The sequence below is a fragment of the Acomys minous genome (assembly GCF_964271855.1).
Source record: "Acomys minous genome assembly, chromosome: 15".
Taxonomy (NCBI): Eukaryota; Metazoa; Chordata; class Mammalia; order Rodentia; family Muridae; genus Acomys; species Acomys minous.
The window spans coordinates 91,612,746-91,628,994 of record NC_140497.1 but is presented as its reverse complement, the minus strand read 5'-3'; the positions used below and the strand labels follow the sequence as shown (position 1 = coordinate 91,628,994).

The window sequence follows — 16,249 nt, the reverse complement described above, 5'->3', positions numbered from 1 at the left end:
ACTCTGAGATTCCATCTTACAGCCATCAGAAATGTGAAGATGAAAATTTTTAAGTGACAGCACACGCTGGCTGGTGTGTGGAGAAAGTGGAACACTCCTTCATTGCTTGTGGGAGTGTAAACTTGTACGAACACTTTAGAAATCATTCCAGCACTATACTATCCCTGAGTATATACCCAAATGATGTTCTACCATACTGCAAGGACACTTTCTCAACTAAGTTCATGGCAGCTTAATTTTTTTATTTTTTTATTTTTTTATTTTATCAATTTATTCAGATTACAACTCAGTTGTTATCCCATCCCTTGTATCCTACCATTCCTCCCCACCCTTGCTTTCATCCTATTCCCCTCCCCTAGGTCTATGACTGAGGTGGACCTCCTCCCCCACTATATGGTCATAGGCTATCAAGTCTCATCATGGTAGCCTCATAGCAGCTTTATTGATAGTTATCAGAAACTAGATTTAACCTAGCTATCCCTCAAACAAACAATGAATGAAGAAAATGTGGTACATTTGCACAATGGAATACTACTTAGCAATTAAAAACAGGAAAATCATGAAATTTGCAGGCAAATGTATGGAACTAAATAGTTTGTCCTGAGTGAGGTTACTCCAGCCCTGAAAGACACACATGCTATATCCATAACGTACCAGATAACGATGCTATAATCCACAGGCCCAAGGAAGCTAAGTAACAAGGAGGGCCCAAGAAATGATGCTTGAATCTCAATCAGATGCTTCAACTAGGCATCTGAGGTAGACGGAGAGAAGGGATGGGGAGGGGAACCAGAGTGGGGATCAAGTGTGGGGTTAGTGGGGGCTGACAGGACTAGAAGAGAGAATGGAAGACAGTAGGGAGTGAGCATCTCTGGGACAAGGGAGGCTCAAGGTTGTCTATGAAGGTGACCTTACCTGAGACTTCTACCAACAGGGTATAAGAGCCTGAAGTAGCCACCTCCTGTAGCCAGGTAGGACTTCAAGTGAAGGGAGGGAACACCAACCTACCCATAAAAACTTCCACCTCAAATGTGTCCTGCTTATAAGAAGTGTAGGTATAAAAACGGAACAGAGATTGAGGAAATGTCCAACCAATGACTGGCCCAACTTGAGACTCACCTCAGTGGAGAAAGACAACCATTGACGCTATTAATGACACTCTGCTGTGCTTCTAGACAGGAGTCTAACATAACCATCTTCTGGGAGGCTTCACCCAGCAGCTGATGGAAACAGATGCAGAGACCTACAGCCAAACAATAGGCGGGACTAAGGGAGTCTTGTGGAAGAGTGGAGGAAGGACAGAGGGAGCCAGAGAGGTCATGGACACCAGAACAAGTCCTACAGATTTGATTAACCTGGGCCCATAGTGGCTTACAGAGATGAAATCATAACCTGAAAAACATGTGTGGGCTGGACCTAGGCCCCCAATACATTTGTAGCCAATGTGCAGCTGGTTCTTCATGGGGTCCCCTAACAATTATAGTAGGGCTGTCCCTGACTCTGTTGCCTGCTTTTGGATCCCTTTCCCATAGCTGGGCTGCCTTGTCTGGCCTCCTTCGGAGAAAATGACTCAGTCTTGTTGTTGCGCCAGGGTGGGTTGGTACCCATCTCATAGAAGGGGAAGGGAGAAAGGGGAGAGGATGGGAGGATGGAACAAGGAGAGGATCAAGGGAATATGACCAGACTATAAAGTGAATTAATCAATTATTTAAGACAAAATGAATGCCTCACAGCAATAAAGCTGACCCCATATTGTCTTACAGAGAAAAATATCAGAGGACTATATTACAAAAAGAGTAAACTTGATTTCTCTAACAGAAATTAGATAATCAGTACAAAATATTTTGAATATTAACCTTGTTATTTGTAAAAATATTGTTTTAGTTCTTGACAATATGTCTACTAACTGTATCTTGCCTAATTACCCAGTATGTTTTTTATTATCAAACTAAATAATTACATAGCACGCTTCATGTCCCAGTGGATATTTTCTCTTGCTATTTTGTGCTTTGTTACAATTACATGTTACAGTTATATTACCTTTGCAATTTTGTATTAAAATTTTTGATTAAATGAAAACAAAAAACAACAAATTTGATGTAGCTTCTTCACTACTATTTGCAGTCTACATTTCTCCAACCTTGGATGTTTCAAAAGATAATTTCTGTAATTCACCTAATTATTCAGCTTAGCTTTAGGGCGCACCAATCAACACTCTCCAGAGACAGTTAGTTGTGCTTTGCTGGAAGAATCCCTTGTGTCTGCTTTAAGGGGGAGATAAAAACATAAAATGGAAATGTGTCCTCTGAAAAGAATACTTAGTAAAGTGTTTTCTAACAATGGTGTAAAAATGTAAGATCACAATCATCTTTTCCCCAGAGTTATGGAAGCCAAATGGGCATTTGTCAGATTTCATAATTTCCATGATAAGAACTTTGTTCTTTGGGGGCATTTTAGAAAAAAAGAAGAAACCAAGTACTTGTTGTTCGTCCCACAACTCAGAATCCAAGTGATATTCTTTGTCAACAATCTCTACTCATATGGCGCATGCTCTCTGTCTTCCACAGATGATGGTTCTTCATTCTCACTCATACTATGTTTTTTCTTTCTTCACCAAACAAGAGCTTCACCTAAAAAGCAAAAAAATGTTAAGCTTTGTTGCTTCATAGCTGTAAGTATTTCCTCAAACCTAGATAGCAAACAAAACATTGATTTTTATTGCTTCGTAGCTATAAGCATTGCCTCAAATATCTTGACAATGTGCCTGCTTTCTTCCCATTTTTTACTTTGCTCCCTCTCTCCTCCCTCTCCTCATCCTCTTGAGAGTCTTAGCTAAAAGACTTCCAAGACACCATACTTCTGGTTCTGAATTCCTGCTCTGTTTGTCAGATTCCCTGTTCAGTTTCCACAACATTTGGATTTACTGCTAAATAGTAAGTTGTGTCCAGAGACACATCTACTGAATAAGAACAAATGAATGAATAAATATTAAAATAAAGACTCTCATACATGACGTGCATTGGCCTGGGGTGACCACTGAGCTTTTTGCTGCTCACAGGGACTGAAGGATCTCTCAACTTCTTACCATGAATTTCAGATTGCATTACAGTGGAGAATTTGGCTTTTAGCAAGACCACAACACCCACCAAACCTCTCCTACTTCAGAGATTCTTTTTATTTATCCACATAGTACGATCTTGTTACTGTATATAGTTCAATTATCTTCCCAAATCCCAGCTACACACTTTAAGTTTCCATGTATGAATATCACAAAATGTAGACATCAGTGAGAAGTGTGGAAGTTGGTTAAAAAAAAACATCAAACATTTGGGTTTGAGCTTTTCAGCTGTGACCACTTGGCATTATACAACTGTAAGTATTTTCCATTTTGTAGATTTTTTTTTCATTTTTCTAATTATTCTGTACCCTAAGTTCTTTGTCTGTTATCATCTCCTCTGTAAAGTGAAAAGATTTTATTTATTTCAATAAAGAAACTCTATAAATGTTTTTTTTAACTTTGGAGATTTCTGAGTTTGTTCCTTTAGGGTTATATAAATGTTGGTTTCGATAGTCCTGAATCTCTTGCTAAATTATTAATTCCTCAGAAAGTCAAGAATAGTTTTAAATATTTTCTAAGATTAACAAATAATCTTAAATGTTTGATTCACAAAAAAAGTAATACATCCCTTTGTTTAGATATTTTTTAGGTATTTTTATCTGGTTACCTGATATATCTGCTCTTTTCCTACAGCAAAAGATCCGCAGTGGTATTATTCTCATCTACTGATGTACTTAACAAAACTATCAAGTGACTACTTTAATATCAAATAGATGTAGATCTAAGGTAAACATCAGACATGTAATTGGTTTATGGAAACTAATATTAATTTTTAAAACAGCAATTTGTTCAGTGATTTAATGTTTCAGTTTGTATATTGTAACAATTCTTCTATAATGTGATGAAACATGTACCAACAACTATAAGTTAAAGTAATGCTGACCCTCCAATTCATTTCACAGTTTTAGACCTGGCAGAACACAAGAAGAAATGAAAAATCGAACAACTGTGAGTGAGTTTATTCTTCTGGGATTAACAAATGACCCAAAGCTGAACATTTTGATTTTTATATTTTTTTTCTCACTTATATTTTGAGCATTACTGGAAATCTGACCATTATTATCCTCACTTTAGTAGACTCACACCTCAAGACCCCCATGTATTTCTTCCTTCGAAATTTCTCTTTCCTAGAAATCTCATTTACAACAGTTTCTATTCCTCGGTTCCTTGTGAGCATTGTAACAGGGGATAAGACCATCTCCTATAATTCTTGCATGGCTCAGGAGTTTTTCTTCATACTCCTGGGTGCAACTGAGTTTTTCCTTCTGACTGCTATGTCCTATGACCGCTATGTGGCTATCTGCAAGCCCTTGCACTACACCACAATAATGAACAGCAGGGTCTGCATCCAGCTCATAATTGGATCCTGGCTGGCTGGATTTCTTGTCATCTTTCCACCTGTGATCATGGGCCTCCAACTGGAATTCTGTGACTCCAACATCATTGACCACTTCACCTGTGACTCTTCTCCCATGCTGCTCATCTCCTGCACAGACACAGCCGTCCTGGAGCTCTTGGCTTTCCTCCTGGCAGTACTCACGCTCTTAGTAACCTTAACATTAGTGGTTCTTTCCTATCTCTTCATCCTTAGGACAATTCTCAGAATCCCTTCTGCTGAGCAAAGGAAAAAGGCCTTTTCTACCTGTTCCTCACACATGATTGTTGTCTCCATTTCCTATGGAAGCTGCATTTTCATGTACGTCAAAACCTCAGCAAAGGAAGGAGTGGCCTTGACTAAGGGCATAGCAGTGCTCAACACATCTGTTGCCCCAATGCTGAATCCTTTTATTTACTCCCTTAGAAACAAACAGGTAAAAGAATCCTTTAAGAACATGGTCAAGAAAAGTATGTCAAATAAAATAGGATGATAGAGAAATTCACTGTTTCATTTTTTAAAGAACATTATATACAATGTGTATTTCATTCTTGTATTTTCTATCCTCTGCTGTATTAAACTTAGCTGAATGTTTCTATCTTTTCCATTTCAGCTTTACTTGACACCATTATCATTTTAAAATTTAGACACCCTTTAAATTTTTCTGAACATGGCTGATTTTATGTCTCTGAACTGAAAATGACACTTTCATGAGACCAACACTTTACCACTTGGCCATGATGCCTGCATCGAAAATGACATTTTGAAAGAATTTATTTTCAAAGAATTTATCTATTGATCAACACAGAAACTAATAAAAGAACAACAGACCACCCTGAAAAATCATTTTTCCACCATATAAGTCCTTTTTAACATGAGCTCTTCTGTGAGGCAAAGTCCTTACCTCTGTTGTGTGGCTGCTTTTTTGCTGTATTTTTGAAGAGTTTTCATATTAAATATTGATTGGCCTGTGTGGCTCAGTGCATAGGAGCTATAACTTCACTGTGTGCTCCATCCTTCATTATTGTATCTGGTGCTTTGTTTGGCTCAAATTCTAAAAGTTTCTCTGAAATCTACTATGTTATTTCATTCAAGCTCCCAAACCTTGACCATTAAGCATATTGAAGATTCCTTTTATGCTTATTTGTTAGTGCTGAACTTTGAGCTCCCTAAAGTATCCTGGAAAGAGCCTCTATCCATTTGTTTCCAAAACTATGGATTTCTGTGACAATGAAAAGTACTATTTCTTCTATATCCCAGGGAGTTGTTAAGATTCTTGGCATATACATATCTTAAGTCATTTTCCAATATTTCTTTTCTTTTTTATAATTTATTCTGATTACATCCCAATTGTAATCCCCTCACTTGTATATTCCTCTTCCCCCTCCCTCTTTCACCCTATTCCCCTTGCCTAGACCTGTGACAGAATGGGATGCCCTCAAATATGATCACAGCCTATCAGTTCTCGTTGTGATGACCTGCTTCCCCTTCCTCTCAGTGCCACTAGGCCTCCCCACCAAGGGGAAGTGGTCAAACAGGGAGCTCCAGAGTTCATGTCAGAAGTAGTCACCACGGTCCCCACAACCATGCAGAATGAGCTGTCCATTGGCTAGCTGTGAAAAGGGGGTCTAGGGCTACTGCATGTATTGTCCTTGGTTGGTACAGTAGATAGTGCAGGCCCCCTGTGTCCAGATCTTCCAGCCTTGATGGTCTTCTTGTAGAGTTCCAGGGACCTCTGGGTTCATCTGTATTCCCATTCTCCCATAACTCTCTCACATGGAGTCCCAGTAGCAAGTCCTAGCATCTGTCTCAATATCCTGCTAAGGGAAGACTTTCAGGGGACATTCTTGTTGGGCTGTGTCCAATTATAAGTGAATATATACCACTTGTATCTTCCTGGGTCTGGGTTACCTCACTCAGGATGATCATTTCTAGTTCCATGCATTTGCCTGCAAATTTCAAGATATCCTTGTTTTTAATAACTGAGTAGTATTCTGTAGTGTAAATGTACCATTTATCCATTCTTTAACTGAGGGACATCTAGGTTGTTTCCAGATTCTGGCTATTATGGATAAAGCTCTATGAATTTAGTTGAGAAAATGTCCTTGGGTGGTGGATCATCATTTCATTATTTTCCACTACTTCTTATTGTTTAGTCTTTTAAGGGTATTGGCTTCTCTCAGACTTTGCAGGACATGGGGTTAAGAATGCTTGCTATATACACTGATATACACAGTTCCAAGAAAGATTGTTAGGGGTTGTGAGTGTGTGTGTGAGTGTGTGTGTGTGTGTGTGTGTGTGTGTGTGTGTGTGTGTGTAAAACCAACATTCTCAGTCTGCATAATATTGCTTCTATGTGTGCATTTTCAAGATAAAGTACACAGACTTCCTTAAAGGTTCCTATTAATAATCAATAAGTGAAAATAGGTATAGATCTCTCCAGGTAACTTTACTGAAAAGTGTATTTAATGTCAATAGAATGGAAGTTAAGTAAGAAACCCATAACTATTTTCATAATAAAAACTTTAGCCACTTTTTCCTCATCTGCTTGTTTCTGGACTTTTTAAACTAGATTTTAGAGTTTAGATATTGATTCAGATTCAGACATAATGGCATGGACCTTTTGTCCCAGCACTCAGGAAGCAGAGGGAAGTGGATATTTGTCAGTTGTAGGCTAGACTGATCTATCTACATAGTAATAGCAAGAACAGCAAGAGCTACATAATATAGCTACTTCATCTAAAAAATAACCTCTTCTTTTATGTTTTCTAGCTTAACAGTTTGTTCAATGTGACAACTGATCCTTAGAATTCCTTGATGTAGTATTTATCCTGCTTATCCCAAGTAAAAATATTTAGTTTGATAATGAACATGATAACATTTTATGAAATTTTTCTGAAGCAATGGTTTCAACAAAGGTGGCATGGTGTTCTTCAAGTGAACCTTTTCTTAGAACTTTGTTTCAATTCACTTTCTTTAAGGTTCATCTTACTTTAAAAGAAATAAGGCTATCACCAAGAAAAATGAAAAGCAGAAAATATTGGCAAAAGTATGGGAGGAACAGTCCTTATATACTTTATGAGAGTGTACATTATTTCTGCTATTATAGAAATTAAAATGGGCACTCAAAAACACTGGAATTTGAGCTAGTATATGATTCAGATAAATAATTCCTGGGTACTCACCTGAAGGAACCCAAACTAATATACAACAGAGATCCCGGCATACCTCTGGGATAGTCTCATATGCAAAGCCACAAATTCAGTCTTGATGTCCTTCAACAAATAAGTAGGTAAATACAAATATGGCATATGTATATCATAGATGGACTATTATTCAAACATAAACAACATATCCAAATGTTTGGGACACAATGAAAGCAGAGCTAAGAGTAAAGTTTATAGCACTAGGTGCCTTTGTACAGAAATAGATGACATCACATACAAGCAATTTAATAGAACACCTGAAAACTCTAGAAAAGAGAAGCAAACACACCCAAGTGGAGTAGATGGCTTGAAATAATCAAACTCAGGGCTGAAATAAATAAAATAGAGAAAACGAAAACAATTCAAAGAATCAAAGAAACCAAGAACTGGTTCTTTGAGAAACTCAACAAGATAGACAAACTCTTAGCCAAACTAACTAAAAGGGAAAGGGAGCACACCCTAAGTAACAAAATCAGAAATGAAAAGGGAGACATAACAATGGGTAGCAAAGAAATCTAAATAATCATTTGGTTTTACTTCAAAAACAACTATATGCCACAAAATGTGAAAATCAAAATGATATGGACAATCTCCTTGATAAATTCCACTTACCAAAGCTGAATCAAGAGCAGGCAAACAAATTAAGAGGTCCTATATCTCCTCTAGGGAAATAGAATCAGTCATCAAAAATTTCCCAACAACAACAACAAAAAGCCCAGGGCCAGATGGATTCAGCACAGCGTTCTACCAGACCTTTGAAGAATAACTAATACCAATACTCCTCAAACTATTCCGCAAAAGAGAAACAGAAGGATCACTACCAAACACATTCTATGAAACCACAGTCACCTTAATACTTAAGCCCCACAAAGACAAAACAAAGAAAGAGAAAATCATACCAATCTCTCTTATGAACACCGATGCAAAAATGCTCAATAAAATTCTGACAAAGCAAATGCGCAAGAACACATCAAAAAATCTCATCCCTCATGACCAAGTAAGCTTCATACCAGACATGCAGGGGTGGTTCAATATATGGAAATCCATCAATGTAATCAACTATATAAACTGCAGGGAAAAAACAACATGATCATCTCTTTGGATGCTGAAAAAGCATTCAACAAAATCCAACACCCTTTCATGTTAAAATGTCTTAGAGAGATTGGGGATATATGGCACATACCTAAACATAGTAAAGGCTATATACAGCAAGACTATAGCCAACATCAAACTAAATGGAGAGAAACTTAAATCAATCCCACTGAAATCAAGGATAAGACAAGGCTGCACACTCCATTTCCCTTCAATATAGTACTTGAAGTCTTGGGTAGAGCAATAAGACAGCTAAAGGAGATCAGGAGGATACAAATAGGAAAGGAAGAAGTTAAAGTTTCACTATTGCAGATGATATGATAGTATATACATCAGTGACACTCAAAATTCTACCATAGAACCCCTTCATCTGATAAACAATTTCAGCAAAGTGGCAGGATACAAAGTTAACACAGAAAAGTCAGTAGCCCTCCTGTATACAGATGACAAATGGTCTTATAAAGAAATTAAGAAAATGAGACCCTACACATTAGCCTCAAATAATATAAAGTATATTTGTGTAAATCTAACCAAGCAAGTAAAAGACTTATATGAAAAAAATTCAAGATTCTGCAGAAGGAAATTGAAGAAGATCTCAGAAAATGGAAATATCTCCCATGCTTATGGATTAGGAGAATCAACATAGTAAAAATGGCCATCCTACCAAAAGCAATCTACAGATACAATGCAAACCCTACCAAAATACTAACACAATATTTTACAGAGCTGGAAATATCAAATCGCAACTTCATATGGTAAAACAAACAACCGAGGATAGCTAAAACAAGCCTATACAATAAAGGATCTGCTGGAGGGATCTTCATCCCTGATCTCAATTTGTACTTTAGAGCAACAGTAATAAAAACAGCATGGTACTAGCATAGAAATAAGCCAGTTGACCAATGGGATCTAATCGAAGACTCAGAAATAAATCCACACTCCTATGGTCATTTGATTTTTGAAAAAGAAACAAACAAAAACCATACAATGTAAAATAAAGAAAGCATCTTTAACAAATGGTGGAGTCTAACTGGAGGTCTACTTGAAAAAAATGTGAATAGATCCATATTTCTCACCCTGTACAAAACTAAAGTCTAAGTGGATTAAAGACCTCAGCATAAAACCAGACATACTAAATCTGTTAGAAGAAGTGGGAAAGGGCCTAGAACTTATTGGCACAGGGGACCACTTCCTGAACAGAACACCAATGGCTCAGGCTCTAAGATCAACAATTAATAAATGGGACTTCATGAAACTGAAAAGCTTCTGTAAGGCTAAAGACACTATCAACAGAACAAAGTGACACCCCACAGATTGGGAATTATCTTTACTGACCCTACATCTGACAAAGGGCTAATGTCTAAAATATACAAAGAACTGAATAATTAAACACCACCAAACACAATAATCAAATTAAAAATGTGGTACAGAACTAAACAAAGAATTCTCAACAGAAGGACAGCAGGTTACCAAGAAGAGACTTGATACCCTATGAGCATATACAGGGGAAGGTAATCCCCCTCAGGAACAGTCATAGGGGAGGGGAATAAGGGGAAAATGGGAGGGAGGGAAGAATGGGAGGATACAAGGGATAGGATAACCATTGAGATGTAACAAAAATAAATTAATAAAGGAGAAAAAATTAAAAAAAAAAGAAAACCAAGTGGCTAAGAAACAGTTAAAGATATACTGAAAATCCCTAGGCATCAGGGAAATGCAAATCAAAACAACCTTGAGGTTGCATCTTACACCTATCTGAATGGCAAAGGTCAATAACGCAAGTGACAACACCATACTGAAGAGGATGTAGAGAAAAGGGAACACTCGTCCACTGCTAGTGGGAGTGCAAACTTGTATAAGCACTCTGGAAATCAATATAGTGCTTTCTCAGAAAATTGGGAAAAGTTCTACCCCAAAATCCAGCTATACAACTCCTGAGTATATATCTGAAAGATGTTCCACCATGCAACAAGGACATTTGCTCAACTATATTCAAAGCAGCTTTATTTGTAATAGCCAGAATTGGGAAACAACCTAGATGTCCCTCAACCAATGAATGGATAAAGAAACTGTGGTACGTCTAACAATGGAATACTATTCATCTATTAAAAACAAGGAAATCTTGAATTTTGCAGGCAAATGAATGGAACTAGAAATGATCATCCTAAGTGAGATAATCCATACTCAAAAAGACACTCATGGTATATACTCACTTATAAGTGGATTTTAATCCAACATTGATGCCCTCTGGGAGACTCCAACAAGTGTGGGATAAGGACAGTTACCTAGACTCAAAGCTGGATACTGGGCATAGTGCTGAGAGTGTAAGTAAGAGTGGGGGAATGTAAGGTCTGGGAGGGAGCAGAGGCTCCAAAGGGAGACCACCAAGACCTGTGGATTGAGGCACAAGGGGATCTCCACAAACTGATGATCCAGTCATTGACAACACAGGCAAAGAACCAAGACCCCTTTTTTCAGAGATAGCCAATAAACTGCAGATTCCCTGCATGGGGGGAAAGGGAGAACTGCTGCTGAACCTCTTCCTGCACTCGGGGTCCCACTACTTGGCCTCTGCCCCTTGGCAAGATGGTCTAGCGGGAATACAGTGGAAGGAGATGCAGACTACCCTGATGATAGGCTGTGGCCAGAGGTCTAGAGGAGGGGAATAAGCAGAAGATCAATGGGAAGATGAGAGGGAGGGTATAGCAAATGGGAGGTAAGTTGAATAAATTATAATAAATAAAATATACACTTAAAATCTGAACAGAGGATAGGGTTGCTGCAGAGACATACACTAACCAAGGACCATGCAAGGTGAGGATCTAGACACTCAGCTCACTTGTAGTATTAGGCAGAAGAGTCTCCTTGTGGGTCCCACAATACAGGGAATAGGGACTACCTCCGAGATTGACTATGGCCTCCTAATAATATTCACTTTCCCCCTGACAGGGTGGCCTTGACAGGCCATAAGGAAGAGGTCACATGTAGTACAGAGGACACTGGATAAGCTGAGGTCAGACATTAGGGAAGGAGGGCTCCCCTTTCTAATGACTATGGAGGGAAAAGGGATAAGGGAGAAGATGGAATCGGGAGGTGATGAGGGAGGGGGCTGCAATAGGGATGTAAAGAATTCAAACTGCAGAACAAGCAGGCAATTTATATTGCTAAACCCACTACACAGGAATATCTCTGAGACTGGCAGAGATACGAGTGTCTATGCATAGGCAAGTCTTCACGTTGGTCACAGGTTCTTGGTGATTTATTACTAGAGGCCATTCTGAGTACATCATGAAGGAAGATTTTCAGATGTCTTACTTCTACTAAATCAATTAGCAGAGAATCAGCTTTAATTGCTCTGTACATCCCACACACCTCATGATACTATAGTGTTAGACCTGTATGATGCCTTTGAGAAGTTCTGTTTTCATAACAGAAGAACCAGACACTGACGCTCGATCAGACCTGAGAGGATTTATTCCTCTCAACATGCTGCATGCTGACATCCAGCATCCTCCTTGTTCCAGACCCCAGGCACCTCAGTTGCTGTTACCCAGCAAATTTGGATCCCTGCCATGTTGTAGAAAGCTTCTGATCCCAAATGCACCAGTATTTCAGTCTGTCCCACACAGGACTCCAATTAAGGCTGGAATCTCTCAACATTTAGAAACTGGAACGTAAATGCAATCCCTGGCTTGTTTGAACATTTTCTCCAACGTTAGGGGACCCATCCTAAGGTAATATTTGTCCTAAATCAGCCTGAAGAAACCTTAACAAGTAAGCTTCATTGTAAAACTAAGCTACCTGGTCTTCAACTCCCTCAGAGACTTGAGCAGGAATAAAGTTGATTACCTGAGTTTGCCAGAAATGCAGGTTAGAAGCTTTCCAAATGAAAAGATGACAGAGACAGTTTTCTACCTGAATAGTCACCCAAAACTCTCTATAACACGAGAGCATCTTCCCAGCCTTCTGACCCAAGCTTGCCCTTTTTTAAGGCAGAATTCTGTCTGTGGTAGAAATGAGGACCATTTTCCCAGTGGCTAGTTTGCCACATTTGAAGCCATCTCCATGAGGAGGCTCTTTGATGCTCATCATCCTCTGTGAGATAGGCTGGGTGTTGCCAAGAGTTACCCTGTCTCATTGTCAATGAATCTTTAAAGTAAAAAAAAAACATTTTAAATGCCATATTCTGCATGTCTCTGGCGTTTTTGAAGACCTTATCTTTCTATAGAGTCATATCTATCTGCTTCACCTAAGATGTATATTCTTGTGATAATAGACCAGCAATTGACATGACCATGATTTGACCTACTAACATTTAATTTGTATAACTTACTTTTCCTAAACAGCTTGCTATAGCACTTCCAAAGAATTGGAGGTAAACCTTGTGTTATAATTGAGTTATATGGGTACAGTAGCTCATATTAGAGTAGAAATATATATGCATATATATAATGTGTGTGAAGAATAATCTTACATTTATGTTCTATACCACTATATCTAGATTTAAACTTATTTTGCATCTATATACAAAATTCTATGCCAGTCAATTAAAAATACCTTGTGAGTGACAATTGAGGCATTAAGTTGAGGAGTAGATTTACTAATTTACTTTTTGTTCTATCTTTCCTATATGTTTCGATATTTCCCTTCTTTCTTTTCAACCCCTTTCTCCAAACAGTATGTCAATGTCCAGTGTGCTGTGAGGAGTGCATCCTGTCAGCTCTGATCCAATGACAGTGTCTGGTTCTTTTGTTCTGAAAGCATATGGTTTCTCACAAGCATTATGCAGTCCTAAAATTATAAGTGTATAAGGTGTGCATGATGCACAGAACAATTAATGCTGGATTTCTGCTCTTTATATGAGCAGGAAAAGAAGATCTCTGTAAATCTTCATTCATGCCATATGAAGATTGGCATCTAATAGTAATTCATAGGGGTTCTGCAGTCAACAAGAAGCATTGTCTATGCCTAGACATTCACATTTCAGCCAGTCTCAGACCTAGTCCTATATGGTGGGATTAGCAATATAAGTTACCTGCTTGTTCTGCAGTTTAAATTCTTCACATCCCAATTGTATCCCCCTCATTCCCTCCTGATCCCCCTCCCTCCCTCATGCCCTCTCCCTCCCTCCCTTAGTACTCAGACAGGGTAACCCTCTTCCCCTAATATCTGACCTCAGCCTATCAAGTCTCACCTGTATTAGCTGTAATCTCTTCCTTTGTACCATGGCAAGACTGTCCTGCCAGGGAGATGTGATCTAATTCAATGGCCAGAGTGCATCTCTGAAGCAGTCCATATTCTCCATATGTGGCATCCACAAGGAGACCGTGCTACTACATCCAAGCAGTGGGTCTAGGTCTACATCATACATGGTCCTTGGTTGACATTTCTGACTCTCTTTTGTAGTGTAGATAGCCTGTATTATGTGGCTAATGTTGTCAGTATATACCAGGCATGTCTTTCTGGGTTGGGTTACCTCACTCAGGATGATCTTTTCAAGTTCCATCCATTTGCTTGCAAATTTCAAGACTTCCTTGTTTTTAATAGCTGAATAGTATCCCATTGTGTAGATGTTCCACGGGTTTTTTTATGCACTCTCCGGTTGAGGAACATCTAGGTCACTTCTAGATTCTGGCTATTACAAATAAAGCTGCTATGAACATTTTTTAGTAAATGTCCTTGTATGATGGAACATCATTTGTGTATATTCCCAAGAGTGGTATGGCTGGGCCTGAGGTAGAATTATTCCAATTTTCCTGAGAAAGCATGAGATTTGTTTCTGAAGTGGTTGTACAAGTTTGCACTCCCACCAGCAATGGAGAAGTGTTCCCCTTTCTCCACATGCTCACCAGCTTGTGTTATCACCTGAGTTTTTATCCTAGCCATTCATATAGGTGTAAGATGGACTGTCAGAGTTGTTTTGAGTTACATTTCCCTGATAACTAGGAATTTTGAGCATTTCTTTAGGTGTTTCTTGGACATTCGATATTCCTCTATAGATAATTCTCTGTTTAGCCCTGAACTCCATTTTGGAATTGGATTATTTTGTTTGGTGGTGTATAATTTCTTGAGTTCTTTATATATTTTGGATATTAGCCCTTTGTCCAATGTTGGGTTGGTAAATATCTTCTCCCAGTCTGTAAGCTGTCATTTTGGTCTGTTGACAGTGTCCTTTGCCTAACAGAAGCTTTTCAGTTTCATAAGGTCCCATTTATTTATGGTTGATCTTAGGGCCTGGGTTGTTGGTGTTCAGGTCAGGAAGTTGTCTCCTATGCCGATGAGCTCAAAGCTCTTCCCCACTTTTTATTCTAACTGATTTAGTGTGTCTGGTTCTATTTTTTTTCATTTTTTATTAATTTATTCTTGTTACATCTCAATGGTTATCCCATCCCACCAGGTCTCCCCCTCCAGGGGACATAGTCAAAGGTGAGGCCCCAGAGTATGTGAGACAGTCATATCCCAAGAAGAATGGATAAAGAAACTGTGGTACATATACACTATGGAATACTACTCAGCTATTAAAAACAAGGAATTCCCGAAATTTGTGGATAAATGGATTGAGCTAGAAATGATCATAATGAGTGAGTTAACCCAGAAGCAGAAAGACTCAAATGGTATATACTCACTTATATCTGCATATTAGCCCAAGGGGCATGTCCCACGAAAGCCTTCACTTACCAGGAAATTGAGACAGAGGGGAGGACATTCTAGTGGGACTCTAGATGAGAGAATCATGGGAGAAAGGCAAAGTAGAAGGATCAAGAGGGTCCTAGAAACCTACAAGTAGAACATTATGATAGGCAGATTTGGGCACAGAGGTCCCGCTCAAACTAAGGCACCAGCCAAGGACAATACAGGCGGTAAACCTTAAACCCCTACCCAGATCTAGCCAATGGACAGAACACTCTCCACAGTAGAGTGGAGAGTGGGATATTACTTTCTCACATACTCTGGCGCCTCACCTTTGACCATGTCCCCTGGAGGGGGAGACCTTGTGGCACTCAGAGGAAGGACAGCAGGTTACCAAGAAGAGACTTGATACCCTATGAACATATACAGGGGGAGGTAATCCCCCTCAGGAACAGTCATAGGGGAGTGGAATAAGGGGAAAATGGGAGGGAGGGAAGAATGGGAGGATACAAGGAATGGGATAACCATTGAGATGTAACAAGAATAAATTAATAAAAGAGAAAAAAAAGTAAAAAAAAAAAGAGAGAGAGAAATGAGACCTCACAGAAGTAACAAAACTTCTGTACAGCAACATACATCATCATTTGCACAAAGCAGAAACCTATATAATGGGAAAATCTTTCCTGATTATGCATCATATTTTAAGTTGAATTATTAGTTTCTTTGATGTTTAGTATGTTTTAGTTCACTGTATATCTAGAATAAGAGAGACACTTTATTCTAGTCAAAGAAAGAGTTAACCAAGAAGACATTGCTATCCTCACCATA

At 38.7% G+C, this 16,249-nt stretch overlaps 1 pseudogene across 1 annotated transcript; it reads left to right on the top strand.

Annotated features, from left to right (window-relative positions):
- The first annotated feature begins 4,048 nt into the window (after positions 1-4,048).
- Positions 4,049-4,986, top strand: LOC311584220 (olfactory receptor 6C76-like; annotated as a pseudogene). Its single transcript has one exon. The product of its transcript is annotated as an olfactory receptor 6C76-like (transcript).
- Positions 4,987-16,249: the final 11,263 nt, after the last annotated feature.